The 14134-nt window shown below is 31.9% G+C and overlaps 1 long non-coding RNA gene across 1 annotated transcript; it reads left to right on the top strand.

Annotated features, from left to right (window-relative positions):
• Positions 1–7647: 7647 nt before the first annotated feature.
• Positions 7648–13476, top strand: LOC127712322 (uncharacterized). The gene is made up of 3 exons (XR_007987036.1): positions 7648–7815; positions 10851–11018; positions 13418–13476. It is a non-coding gene; the product is annotated as an uncharacterized LOC127712322 (long non-coding RNA).
• The last annotated feature ends 658 nt before the right edge of the window (positions 13477–14134 follow it).

Below are 14134 nucleotides of genomic sequence, written 5' to 3'. Positions count from 1 at the left end.
TCTATCGATGTCCTATAGCTAAGTGGGCAAAGTTTAATGAATCCAAACAGGAAGACGAGTGCGAGTGTCAAAATGTGTGTATTTGCATTAGTGGGAACCCATTGAAATATAAAAAAAGTATCTGAAGTAAGTGCTTTGCTGACAATACAACAATTATCGTGCCAGCAATGATAGCCGGATCACTACTTGGTACGATACACCCACCAACTTGAAAGAAGGGACAAGTTATGAGATTGCTTTACTAAAGCTTGAGACTTACAACTCTTTCCCAAACAATCATGAAGGAAAAACACCATCAATTCGCAGGCGTGAGTTGGTTCACATTTCATTAAACACTGGTTCTAACGATATCGACATCATCATCAATGAAATTCAACGATATTTACAACTCAAGAAACATAACGTCAAATTTATTATCGATGCCAATGGTAGTTCTCTGAGAGCCACTCTAACTTTAGACAAAAAGTAGTCTTTAATTCTAACAACAGCATCAATACGGTGTATGAGAAACGAACTTACCCATACAACATGATTACATAGAAGGTGAACAGATTGCAAACAGACTGATTGCCAACAGCATCTAAGTCAACAGTGGTATCATCGGTGGTAATTATGTCAAATGATCACAACAGCCCACCATCTACAGATTTTTTCCAAATGTAACATCTGCTACGATAATCCTTCAAACAAGTAACACTATCCCCTTAATTGTGTTTCAGTTACATTAAAAAACAATCAGCCACAGAAGAACTTATCTAACTGATAAAAATTGACATCTTGTCGATTTGAGAGGTCAGCATTTAATCATATGCTTTCGTCTTCGCGATATATAGTTTGATTATCTCAAACGCGGTGGGTGTGAGTAAATTATGTAAGAAACAATGTGAAAGTCTGTTATCATCTCAGATACATTACCCACTACCTTTGGAGATATATTGTATTTAAAAATTGGATACAATTCTACGAAGGAATTTGGTTTATTCTCGATCCCAATATACCTTAAAAAAATCCTCTGTTAGGCATTTTGGTCTAGATAGTAAATAAATAAAAAAAATCGATTCTTGAAAGCATTTGTACCGAGAAAAAAAATCGAATCCGCCAAAAATGAGTTGGCATAAGTGCTATGGGCAATTTTAGTGGCTATCCCTACCTCTAACTCTGGTATCATGGTCGATGTGGAGATTCTCTTTGTTTGGCCAGCCAACAATTGTTAATTTGGACTTTGTGATATACAGGGGTACCCCAACTCTTTGCTGACAAACTGGTATGGGTCACTATTTTCTACATAAGGAAATGCCTGTACCAAGTCAGGAATATGACAGTTGCTTTCCATTCGTTAGATGTGTTTGAGCTTTTGATTTTGCCATTTTAGAAGGACTTTCCGTTTTGAATTTCCCTTGGAGTTCGGTATTTTTGTTGTTTCACTTTTTATTTCGAGGCCATAAGTGCTATGGGCTATTTTAGAGGCCATGCCTACCTCGGAAAGGCAAAAGTCTGATAATGTAGAGTTTAAAGATTCTGATTGATCTCCGTAGTTTTGAAAAATGATATGTCATGGAAAGAGTAACTGATAGTTTTTATTTTCCGATTTTTTTTTAATTTACTGTAATCTTCTTGTTTGTCTCGTCTGCTTAAAATGTAAGATATACGATCGTATTTACGGCATGTTGTATTTTTGAGATGGGACTATATTTGATTATGGAATGCCTATATGACAATTAATTCCTTTTCAGTGTACGTGTGATATATATTTGTTAAATCACTAATAAAAAATATTTAAACACTTCGAGAAATCAAAGATAATTATTCATAAGAATCGTTTCTATATGGATTGTTTGAGTGAATATCACATTTTTAAGAAGCATATGCATATTTCATCGCTTTTGTTCAATTTCTTTATTTACAGCAATCGGTAAATTTCTATATTTAATCATCCTTTTATTTATTGTTGTTAAAGTTTACATTATTTCACGAATCATATAATTTTACTTGGTTCCATGTGTATGGAGCATTAACCTTTTTATTTACTTTCATTTTAAATGGCGTTAAAGGACGCGGACCTTGCAGATGACATCTTTTGATTTAAGATTTTACATTGCAATTGATAGCTGAACCATCTTGAATATTTACGACAAAAAGTTATTTCATTGACATAATTTATTAATTACCAACACCACTTCATCGAGCGCGGTCTGATCTCATGAATATTATTGAAGGCTAGCCTCATAAATATTAACACCGGCTAGCCTCATGAATATTATTGAAGGCTATTCTCATGAATATAATTGAAAGCTAGCCTAATGGATATTAAAACCGGCTACCTTCACACTAGTAGGTGTTATTTATGTTTAATCTTCAACAAAACATTAAAAGTATAAACACGTTCGTTGAGGACATGGAAAAAGTATAAACACGTTCGTTGAGGACATGGAGAAAGTATGAACACGTTCGTTGAAGACATGGAGAAAGTATAAACACGTTCGTTGAGGACATGGAGAATGTATAAACACGTTCGTTAAGGACATGGAGAAAGTATAAATACGTCCGTTGAGGACATGGAGAAATATATTAAATATTTTAATCCTCTGAAGACTAGCTCATCTACCATTAAGTTTTTATATGTCGGTTTTATCCAAGAAGTAATCTTATATAAATATGAAGATGTGGTATTAGTGCCAATGAGACAACTCTCCATCCAAGTCATTATGTATAAAAAGTTAACAATTATAGGTCAAAGTACGGCCTTCAAAACGGAGCATTGGCTCACACCAAACAGCAAGCTATAAAAGGCCCTAAAATGACTAGTGTAAAACAAATCAAACAGGAAAACCAACGGTCTAATCTGAACAAAAAAAAAACGAGAAACGAAGAACAATTATGAACCATACCAACAAACGACAACCACTGAACAACGGGCTCCTGACTAAGGACAGGTGCATAAAAATGCAGCGGGTTTTAAATGTTTTAACTGGCGCCAAACTTCACCCTTACCTGAGACAGTAGTATAACATAACAACATAAAAAGACACACTATGAAATATCAATACAAATGGCTTAACTCGATCAAAACAACATTTAAACAAAAACAAGTAAACATACACTGAACGAATAAGTTTGATCTATGACACAATATAAATACAATATTAAATCGTAGGTTCCTATATAAAACAGACGAAACAGGTAGTAATAAAAAAAGATGTAGGGAGAGTGTCAATAAGACAAATCTTACCTGGGCCCTAATGGCGTTAAATAAAACAACGTACACAAGTAAATTTAAATATAACTATTATGTTGTTAGGAATACGGAATACAATGTTTGTTATGAAAAATATCTGATGCACAGACTTATGACGGCACTGATTAAAATGTTAGAAATATGTTATATAAGACGATGTACTATAAAAATGCCATTATTTTTATACGTACTTGACAAAAATGCAACAATATTAAAGAATTATACATATCATTTCCGTCTACACAATTCGAAAAAAGGACAACTATTATGAAGAATAGTAATTTGATATTGCTTTCCATGATTAAAATAGTGAAATGTCTGGAAAGGTTGAATGAAGCCTACTTTATATTTATCGTGCACAACTTACACGTGATTGTTAAACATGTTGTAATATGTTCGAAGGAGGATGTTCACGCCCAATATGACAGATCAGTTCACATTCAAACATGGAAATTCATAATTATCTGTTTTAATTCAATTAAAATATTATAAATTTTCACTTCTGTACTCGTACTCTGAACAACAAATTTATTAATTTTGTAAAAAATGTTTACAAAAATAATAAATTTGTTGTTCAGAGTACGAGTACAGAAGTGAAAATTTATCGTCAAACTAAATACTTATCAAAGGTGGTACATTAATTGAATCAAAACAGATAATTATGAATTTCCATGTTTGAATGTGAACTGATCTGTCATATTGGGCGTGAACATCCTCCTTCGAACATATTACAACATGTTTTACAATCACGTTTAAGTTGTGCACGATAAATATAAAGCAGGCTTCATTCAACCTTTCCAGACATTTCACTATTTTAATCATGGAAAGCAATATCAAATTACTATTCGTCATAATAGTTGTCCTTGTTTCGAATTGTGTAGACGGAAATGATATGTATAATTCTTTAATATTGTTGAATTTTTGTCAAGTACGTATAAAAATAATGGCATTTTTATAATACATCGTCTTATATAACATATTTCTAACATTTTAATCAGTGCCGTCATAAGTCTGTGCATCAGATAATTTTCATAACAAACATTGTATTTTTTTAAGAAAAGAGTCAAGTACGAAAAGACGGAAAACGTGTTTGTTCCTCTTGGAATTTTTAAACTTAAAGGATAATTGTTTATCTTACGTTTTTGATAAAAAAAATGACAAATATAAAATAAGAAGATGTGGTATGATTGCAAATAGAGATTTACGGAAAGTATCGGTACCGACAGTTTTCACCAATTTCGAAAAGGAAGATGAAGAGGATCGTCTCAAAATTAAACAAATGTAGTAAACAATTTGCACTTCAAGGCAAAAGTTGCAAATACCTATTAAATAAAATCTATAAACTGTTAAATACAATTTCACAAATCGTATCCCCCTTTTGATAGCTCATTTAGGTCAAAGGTATACAAGCTATTTCCATGGTCACTATTTATTCGTTGTTGTCCGTTGTCTATTCATACTTAAAAAGTATTTATACCAAACTTAGTGTATGGGTCATTAAAAAAACCGTACACCTAGACTAAAATTTGTATTTTTAATGAAAAACGTAGTTGTAAGTGTTTAGATGAAAAATTGTAGCATTTATGAGTCTTTAAATCAATAATAAAAACGAGATTAAAATATATTATTCAAGTGAGTTTTATACGTAATTTATGTGCGTACATGCAGTGTCAAGTTTACAAATTTCATATTATTTTTTTTCTGGTTTTTCTGATTGCCTTGAAATCAGCAAAATGAACTAGTTTAGAATGTTAATATTCATTTTAATGACAAATCACAGTTTCTTTATCATTCTATGTAACACGTTTCTTTACAAACTAATTTCAATCGACGTTCATTAAATGCATGTCTATCCTGTTACTGATACTAGATCAACCGATAAATTATTTCTTCTTTTAGATATTAAAATATTCAGTTAAGATTTAAAAGCACAAAGATCCTCAAAATTGTACACAATACTTTTCTTACATCACAGTGTACAGAAAAGAATTCAACAGCTTGAGTAAAAAAAAAAAAAAAAAAAAAAAAAGTGCGTACCCTTTTGTCATGTCTATGCTGTTGCCAACAAATTTATAAATGACAACAAGATAATTTAAAAGAAGCTTTATTATAACCATTGTCATATTATAATCAAATACAAAGTTGTATCTTGGGTGCACACATACTTGTCCAATCTAATATATACTTAAAAGTTGACGTAAAGCAAGAAAAATCAAGAAAGTTTTTTCATAGTTTGTTGCCACGGTAACTCGTTAAATGTGAAATTTGTAATCATTTCCTGAACACCTTGTACCTTACTATAGTTTGGACAAAGTTAAGAATATGTATGAAAAGTAGTATATATATTTGATTTTGATTTTTGGTGTTTTAACGCCACTTTTAAGCACCGTTTTTGGGCTATTTCGTGGCGGCCAGTTTTTATTGGTGGAGGAAGCCGGAGTGCCTGGAGAAAACCACCGACCTTCGATAGGAAAACTGACAATCCTAGTCAATTAAGATTGGAGTCGAGTGCACCCGCACGAGCGGGTTTCGAATTCACAACCTTAGTGTTGACTGGCTAGTGATTACAGTAGTAACTACTTAGACCACTCGGCCACCGAGGCCCCCTAGTATATATATGATGCACCTCTATTCATAGTTTCCACGTGACAAAGTGTAGAGGGGCATCAGATATATATAAATAAATCATATTAGATAAATGGACAAAGGTTAAAATATCTAAGAATGTCCACTTAGAAATGTCCACTTTGAAAAAAAAATAAAAAAAAAAAAATCAGAAAAAGGGGGTCCATTCCCCAAGCGCCTGTGATCCGTAATGAAATAATTCATGCACTCCGTTTTTATATAAAAGATTCACGAGATTTGCTTTTCAACTCTGTAAAGTATAAAACCGTGACACTTCAAATTAAACTCACTCAAAAATATTTAATGAATGTTACCGACAATCTTTTATAAGTGTTGACTATTAACAAATAATTTGTTCAAAAATTATATAAAACATTGTTACATTTTTTTGTATTTTTGTTTTTGTTTCATAAAGTTTGAAAGTACTATCATTCCTTTATTATCTTTATAATAATTCTTATAATATTTCTAATTTCTAATCTTCTAATTATTTACTACTGGTGAAATTCGATGCATTTTTAAACACTCAAAGAAATTTAAATGATTTTCTTTACGCAAGAACTTATGATAGCAGTTAGGAAATAATAGCTAAAATAGTCCTAAGATAGCTTCGAGGTGCATGCTGAGACATGTCGTTAGTCGGTCCTAACAGTTTCCTAATCTATTCCTAAGATAGGTCTTAGGACTGATCCTAGGACAGCTTCGATAAACAAGCCCCTGGTTCATTTCAAAACTTATATCTGACAGCCCTATCCAATTTTATTTAAAAATGGCCATCAAAGCCTTTGAACAGTCGACATCTCGTCAAAAACTACAAAATGTAGGTATGAAATTAGATGGTAGAAATGTTTCCGGAAAACTGCAACTTAGCATTTCTATTTATAAACGTGGCTACCATAACCTGAAATTGGTTGACAGATTTTGGTCAAAACCTGATTGGCCCATGCAAACCACACTTGATATACATTCCTCTAGGTTGGTAATTTTCCCAAATTGTGTCCGATGGCCCACGAAGGTTGTCAGAATGGCCACATAGCTTCTTAGACTAATTGGTTGGCACACATTTTCAAATTATTTTTATCAGCAAAAAGTGCTTGGCATTTATATGGGAAATATTAAAAATAAAATACAAGTCAAAATGACCTCCATTAAAAAAATTAAATCTTGTTTCAGATCATACAAGTATATAAATGCCTTTTTGTATTTGTATTGATGTATCAATGTATCGTTATATATATTTTACTATATGTTTTAAATAATGATTATACTGCTTCAAACTAGTGTTTTATTAAATGACCTTTTTGTAGTTTGTAAGCTAGACCCTGTAACCGGACCATATAGAGCACGCTTTCAATACTGACGATGAATTGTACTGACAGACATAGATATATATGTATTCTTAGAAGATTTCTGGAGTTGTTGGATTGACACTTTTATTTTCATGAACAACATCATACTAGTTTGTTAACTTATTAGACATGTAAATATTCCGTTGGATTCCGTTGCCTTAAAGAGAAGAATTCCGGATAAAGAGAAGACTATAAGATAGGACATTCAGATATCTTAACAATTAAGTTAACATATCTATTTGTATAATATTTCTTGTAAAATTGATTAATAAATCTTGTTAAATTTATCATTGATATCGTTTTTTGTTAAGCAACCTTCCATCATCATCATCATCATCATCATAATCTTTTGTTGGCTGCAATTTAAAGGTGATTTCTGGATGTAACATCATGTAAACTGATATATCATATTGGGCGTAAACATCCTCTTTCTAACATATTACAACACGTAGTACAATCACGTGTAAGTTGTGCAAGATAAATATAAAGCAGGCCTCAAGCTTTACAGACATTTTATTATTTTAATCATGGAAAGCAATATCAAATTACTGTTTTTCTTCTTCATAATAGTTGTCCTTGTTCCGAATGGTGTCGATGGAAATTATGGTATGTATAATTCTTTAATACTGTTGAATTTTTGTCAACTTAGTATTAAATTACAGCATTTTTATAGTACATCGTCTTATATAACATATTTCTAACATTTTAGTCAGTGTCGTCATAAGTCCGTGCATCGGACATTTTTCATAACAAACATTGTGGTTTTTTTTTTAGGAAAAGAGCTAAGTACGAAAAGGCGGAAAATATGTTTATTACTTTTGGAATTTTTAAACTTAAAGGATAATTGTTTATCTTACGTTTTTAATAAAATAAAATGACTAATATAAAATAAGGAAGATGTGGTATGATTGCAAGTAGAGATTTACGGAATGTCTCGGTATCGACTGTTTTCACCAACTTCTACAGGAAAAATGAAGGGGATCGTCTCAAAATTAAAAACAAATGTAGTAAACAATTTGCATATTTCAAGGTAAAAGAAAGGCAAAAGATACCAAAGGGACATTCAAACTCATAAGTCGAAAATAAACTGACAACGCCATGGCTAAAAAAGAAAAAGTTGCAAATACCTGTTAGAATAAAAAACAATAAACTGTTAAATACAATTTCACCAATAGTATCCCCCTTTTATTAGTTCATTGGGTCAAAAGTATACAAGCTATTTCCATGATCACTATTCATTCGTTGTTGTCCGTTGTCTATTCATACTTAAAAAGTATTTAAATCAAACTTAGTGTATGGGTCTTCTATGATCAGTTTTCATTCGTTGTTGTCCGTTGTCTATCCAGGCTTAAAAAGAATTTGAACCAAACTTAGTGTATGGGTTATTAAAAAAAAACAGTAATGAAAAACGTAGTTGTAAGTGTTTAGATTAAAAATTGTAGCATTTATGAGTATTTATGAGTATTTAAATTAATCATAAACACGATTTAGGTCAATTTATAAGAGATTATAATATATTATTTAAGTAAGTTTTATACGTAATTTATGTGCGTACATGCAGTTTCTAGGTAACAAATTTCTGGATTTTCTGATTGCCTTGAAATCTGCAAAATGAACTATTTTAGAATGTTAATATCAATTGTAATGAGTTTCTTTATCATTCTATATAACACGTTTTTTACAAACTAATTTCAATCTATCCTGTTACCGATACTAGATCAACTAGTGAATTATTTCTCCTTTTGGATATATTAAACTATTCAGTAAAGTTTTAAAAGCACAATGATCCTAAGAAATGTACACAACACTTTTCTTACATTACAGTGTAGAGAAAAGAATTCAAAAGCTTAAGTAAAGAAAATTGCGTACCCTTTTGTCATGTTAATGTTGTTGCCAACATACTTATAAATGACAACAATATTATACTTTTGAAAAGTGCAATTATGTGTTGGAAACCAAGCCCGAAGAAGAAAAACATTATCACTGCAACAAATGGAGTACATGTATAGTTATTTCACAACAGCATTCATAAATATAGAAGTTTGTCTATATTGTTACTGTCTATCCTGCTACTATAGTTTGAGTAACAGGTTATACTACATAAAGAGGATGGTTTAAAATAGCTACTTTTATTCAATTTTGCAATTTCGATATATCTTTTTGAATGACCCGCATAGGAATGCTCTTTAACTAGGGCCTATTAATCGAAGCGCTCTTAGGACTAGGACATGTCCTTAGATTATCTTGGGACGTATCTTTGTCTTAATTGGGTTATCAAACATGTCGAAACTTAGGAAAAGTCATAGGAATCGTCCTAACTTTTTTGTGTATTCTTATTTTTACAAAGTAAATTCTCTTTAGTATTTTAGCATATTTGCACTTATCAAATGTGTTCTTGCTCTTATCCAAAAGATATTACAAAAACAGTAGTATATATATGATGCACTTTTATTCATAGTTTCAAAGTGATAAATCACATTAAATAAATGGACAAAGTTTAAAATATTTCAGAATGTTTACTTTGAAAAAAGTTTAAACACAAAGAAAATAAAAATCAGAAAAAGGGGGTACATTCCAAAAGCGCCTGAGATCCGTAATGAAAAAAATAATGCATTCCATATTTATATAAAGATCCACGAGATTTGCCTATCAACTCTGTAAAGTATAAAACCGTGACACTTCGAATTCAACTGACTCCAAATATTTTATGACTGTTACTGATAATCTTTTATAAATTTACACTATTAACAAATAATTTGTTCAATTATTATATAAAAGGTTGTTATATTTTTTGTGTTTTGTTTTTGTTTCATAAAGTTTGATAGTACAGTCATTAGATAAATATCATTTATTATCTTTATAATAATTCTAATTTCTAAACTGCATAAAAATTGGGAATGGAAATTGGGAATGTGTCAAAGAGACAACCAAAGAGCAGAAAACAGCCCAAGGATCTTCAAAATAACGAGAAAATCCCGCATCCGGAAGCGGGCTTCAGTTGGCCCACCCCTAAAGAAAAATGTATACTAGTTCATAGAAAATGGACGTCACACTAAAATCTGAAACATATAACTGAACCGAAATTAAAAAAACATACAAGCCTAACAATTGCCAGAGACTCCTGATTTGGGACAGGCGCAAAAATGCGGCGGGGTTAAACATGTTTTGTGTGATCTCAACCCTCCCATATACCTCTAGCCAATGTAGAATAAACAAACACACAGCAATACGTACAGTAAAACTCAGTTAAAAAGAAGTCAGAGTCCGATGTTAGAATAGGTAACAGAAGAAACTAAGCAAAATGACAATGATAACATATCAAATTAACAGAGGACTACTAGAAGTTCCTGACATGCCAGCTCCAAACCTCAATTAAACTGATTGAAAGATTATGTCTTCATCATATAAAATTAAAGCACAATCCCTTCCGTTAGTGGTTAAGTATAATACCATCATAAAATATAAATAAAGAACATAAGCCGTATCATGCCAACAACTGGTTTTCGTGTATGTATATGACTTTTTGTATGTGTATTGATGTATCAATGTATCAATGTATCGATTTATATATTTTGTTATATGTTTAAAATAATGAATATACTGCTTCACACTAGTGTTTTATTGAATGACCTATTTTGCAGTTTGTAGGCTAGATCCCGTACCCGGATTTTGTAGAGGATTCTTTCAAAAATACTATTACAATTGGAAAACGGCACAATGTAAACAATTTATATACGGTGGATGTGGTGGAAATGGTAACAATTTCCGAAGTATTGCTGAATGCCAGGCTGCTTGTCTGTAACATATGTGTATGTATATTGTATATTGCGGTTATGAATGAAACATTTGATTGAACATGAACTTGTATTATGAAATAGAAGTTCCATCAGAATATAAGTTCCAAATCGAAGACATATTCTGTAATATTATTTCCTCAGGAACAAATATTACATTATTTGAGAGTTTTAATTCCATTAAGCAAGCAGCCAATTACACATTAGGAAATACATAGCAGTAATTTGATTGGTTATTTACACCACAAATCGCTTTTGACGGTTACATGAGGGTCAGAATGGGGAAGGGGGTGGTAGAGGAAATCCTTAATTTCTATATTCTTTAAATTTTCAGAGCTCTGTAAAAATGTCTACTCTGTAAACATCATTCTGACCCTCTTACATGAACTATATATATATATGTTAGACTTTTACAAACCACCTAGTTAATCGGGTGGTTTTAGTATTTCATCTACAGTAACAAAAACTTGTCAACACTAAGGTTGTGAGTACAAACGTCGCACGGCCTTATTTGATCAGGATTGCCAAATTTCATACAGAATTGAGGCCTCACCGGGCACTGCGGTTTTCTCCATCTATAAAAGCTGGCTACCATGATATTTACAAGAGTGATGAAAGTTGCGTAAACACCAACAATCACAAATCAATCACAAACCATCTTCTTCCTTCATTATTTCAAGTCACTATGTCATCTAATATTGCTGATAAAAGCTCTTTGTATTTACAAAGGAAATACTGTCATACTGTATACTGGCATACGAGTGAGAGGTTTAGCTAGCTATAAAACCACGTTTAATCCACCATTTTCTACATAAGGAAATGCCTGTACCAAGTCAGGAATATGACAGTTGTTTTCCATTCGTTTGATGTGTTTGAGCTTTTGATTTTGCTATTTAATAAGCGACTGTCCGTTTGAATTTTCCTTGGAGTTCGTATTTTTTGTTATTTTACTCCTTCCTTTGAATCCATACTGAAAGTGTATGAACACACTAATGTCAAAAGACACAATGTATGCACACACTTATGTTAAATGACACAATGTATGCACACATTAATGTCAAAAGACACAATATATGCACAAACTAATGTCAAAGGACACAATGTATCCACACACTAATGTCAAAGGACACAATGTATGCACACACTAATGTCAAAAGACACAATGTATGCACATACTAATGTCAAAGGACACAATGTATGCATACATTAATGTCAAAGGACTAAATGTATGCACACACTAATGTCAAAAGACACAATGTATGCACACACTAATATCAAAGGACATAATGTATGCACACACTTATGTCAAAAGACACAATGTATGCACACACTAATATCAAAGGACACAATGTATGCACACACAAATGTCCAAGGACACAATGTATCCACACACTAATGTCATAGGACACAATGTATGCACACACTAATGTCAAAGGACAAAATATATGCACACACTTATGTCAAAGGACACAATGTATGAACACACTAATGTAAAAAGACACAATCTATGCACACACTTATGTCAAAAGACACAATGTATGCACACACTAATATCAAAGGACACAATGTATGCACACAGTAATATCAAAGGACATAATGTATGCACACACTAATATCAAAGGACATTAGTTATGCACACACAAATGTCAAAAGACACAATGTATGCACACACTAATGTCAAAGGACACAATGTATGTACACACTAATGTCAAAGGACACAATGTATGCACACACTAATATCAAAAGACACAATGTATGCACACACTAATATCAAAGGACATAATGTATGGACACACTAATATCTAAGGACATAATGTATGAACACACTAATGTCAAAAGACACAATGTATGCACACACTAATATCAAAGGACACAATGTATGCACACACTAATATCTAAGGACATAATGTATGAACACACTAATGTCAAAAGACACAATGTATGCACACACTAATATCAAAGGACACAATGTATGCATATACTAATGTCAAAAGACACAATGTATGCACACACTTATGTCAAAAGACACAATGTATGCAAAAACTAATGTCAAAAGACACAATACATTTATGAAGATAAGAATAAAAAGAGATGAAGGGGATACGTATATGACACATCAATCAAAAAGACAAAAAATACGTAAAGACATATAGAGCGCAAAATACAGTGTTCGCCAATAGACACGTTTACTGATAGCCGACCATTTACCCTTTTACATCATACAAAACTAGGAGAAAAGTTTTATATTGGACATAACCAGATTACTTTAAGCAATTAACCTGGAATTGCATCTTTTCCAAAACAAAATTTCATTTCAAATACATTTTACATATCCATCTCAATAGGAAGAAAGGAATGCGGGTATGTTTTGAATTAAAATGTGCGTTTACGTTTATCTTTTGTTTTTTTTTCAGATTCCAGAAAGAGTTTGAATTTATAAATACAAACAAAATAAAAGATATTTAATCCTTTATGACAGAAAGAATTGTTTTTATTTCAACCAAAACTGATGACATTTTCCTTTTTTATTTTCATTTTTCAATAACTGTTTTTTTTTTTAAATAGCCAATCAAAAAACCTCTTACTAGTAGGAAAACATTTTTTTTCCAATCACGTAAATTGTTATCTAGAAGATAATAGACTCTTCCGCAATATCTGATATCACTTCCGGTTTGATTGGAGTTCTATTACACAAATATCATAGTCGCTATCATAATTACTCATCAGTTTTCAGGTGAGTGTTGAATACAATTTCTCCTGTGTTTAACGTTTATTCATCAATTAATGACGACCGGTATTCGACTGATTGATGGCTATAGTTACTCGGCAATACCATGGTAGTATTTTATCCTACGGGTACCACAGATTATACATATATATGTATATATCAATGTGTAAAAGTGGTATAAGTATATTGCACCTACTTCGATTCGACCAACTCGGGTTGACAAGAGTTATAAAATCAGAACTAATGCGCATGTGCGGACTGTTCCCGAATCGAAGTGAAAACTCTACTCGAGTGACTCATAATAACTCTTATAGTTCAAGCCCTTACCGTCTCTTATTATCTACGCCTCCAAATGGAGTGATCGTAGTGATCGGAATATAACGACTGTATTATTCGGGTTACT

This window comes from Mytilus californianus, unplaced genomic scaffold, assembly GCF_021869535.1.
Source record: "Mytilus californianus isolate M0D057914Y unplaced genomic scaffold, xbMytCali1.0.p SCAF_8, whole genome shotgun sequence".
NCBI lineage: Eukaryota > Metazoa > Mollusca > Bivalvia > Mytilida > Mytilidae > Mytilus > Mytilus californianus.
The sequence above is the reverse complement of the archived record's forward strand: the minus strand, read 5'-3'. Positions and strand labels throughout refer to the sequence as shown.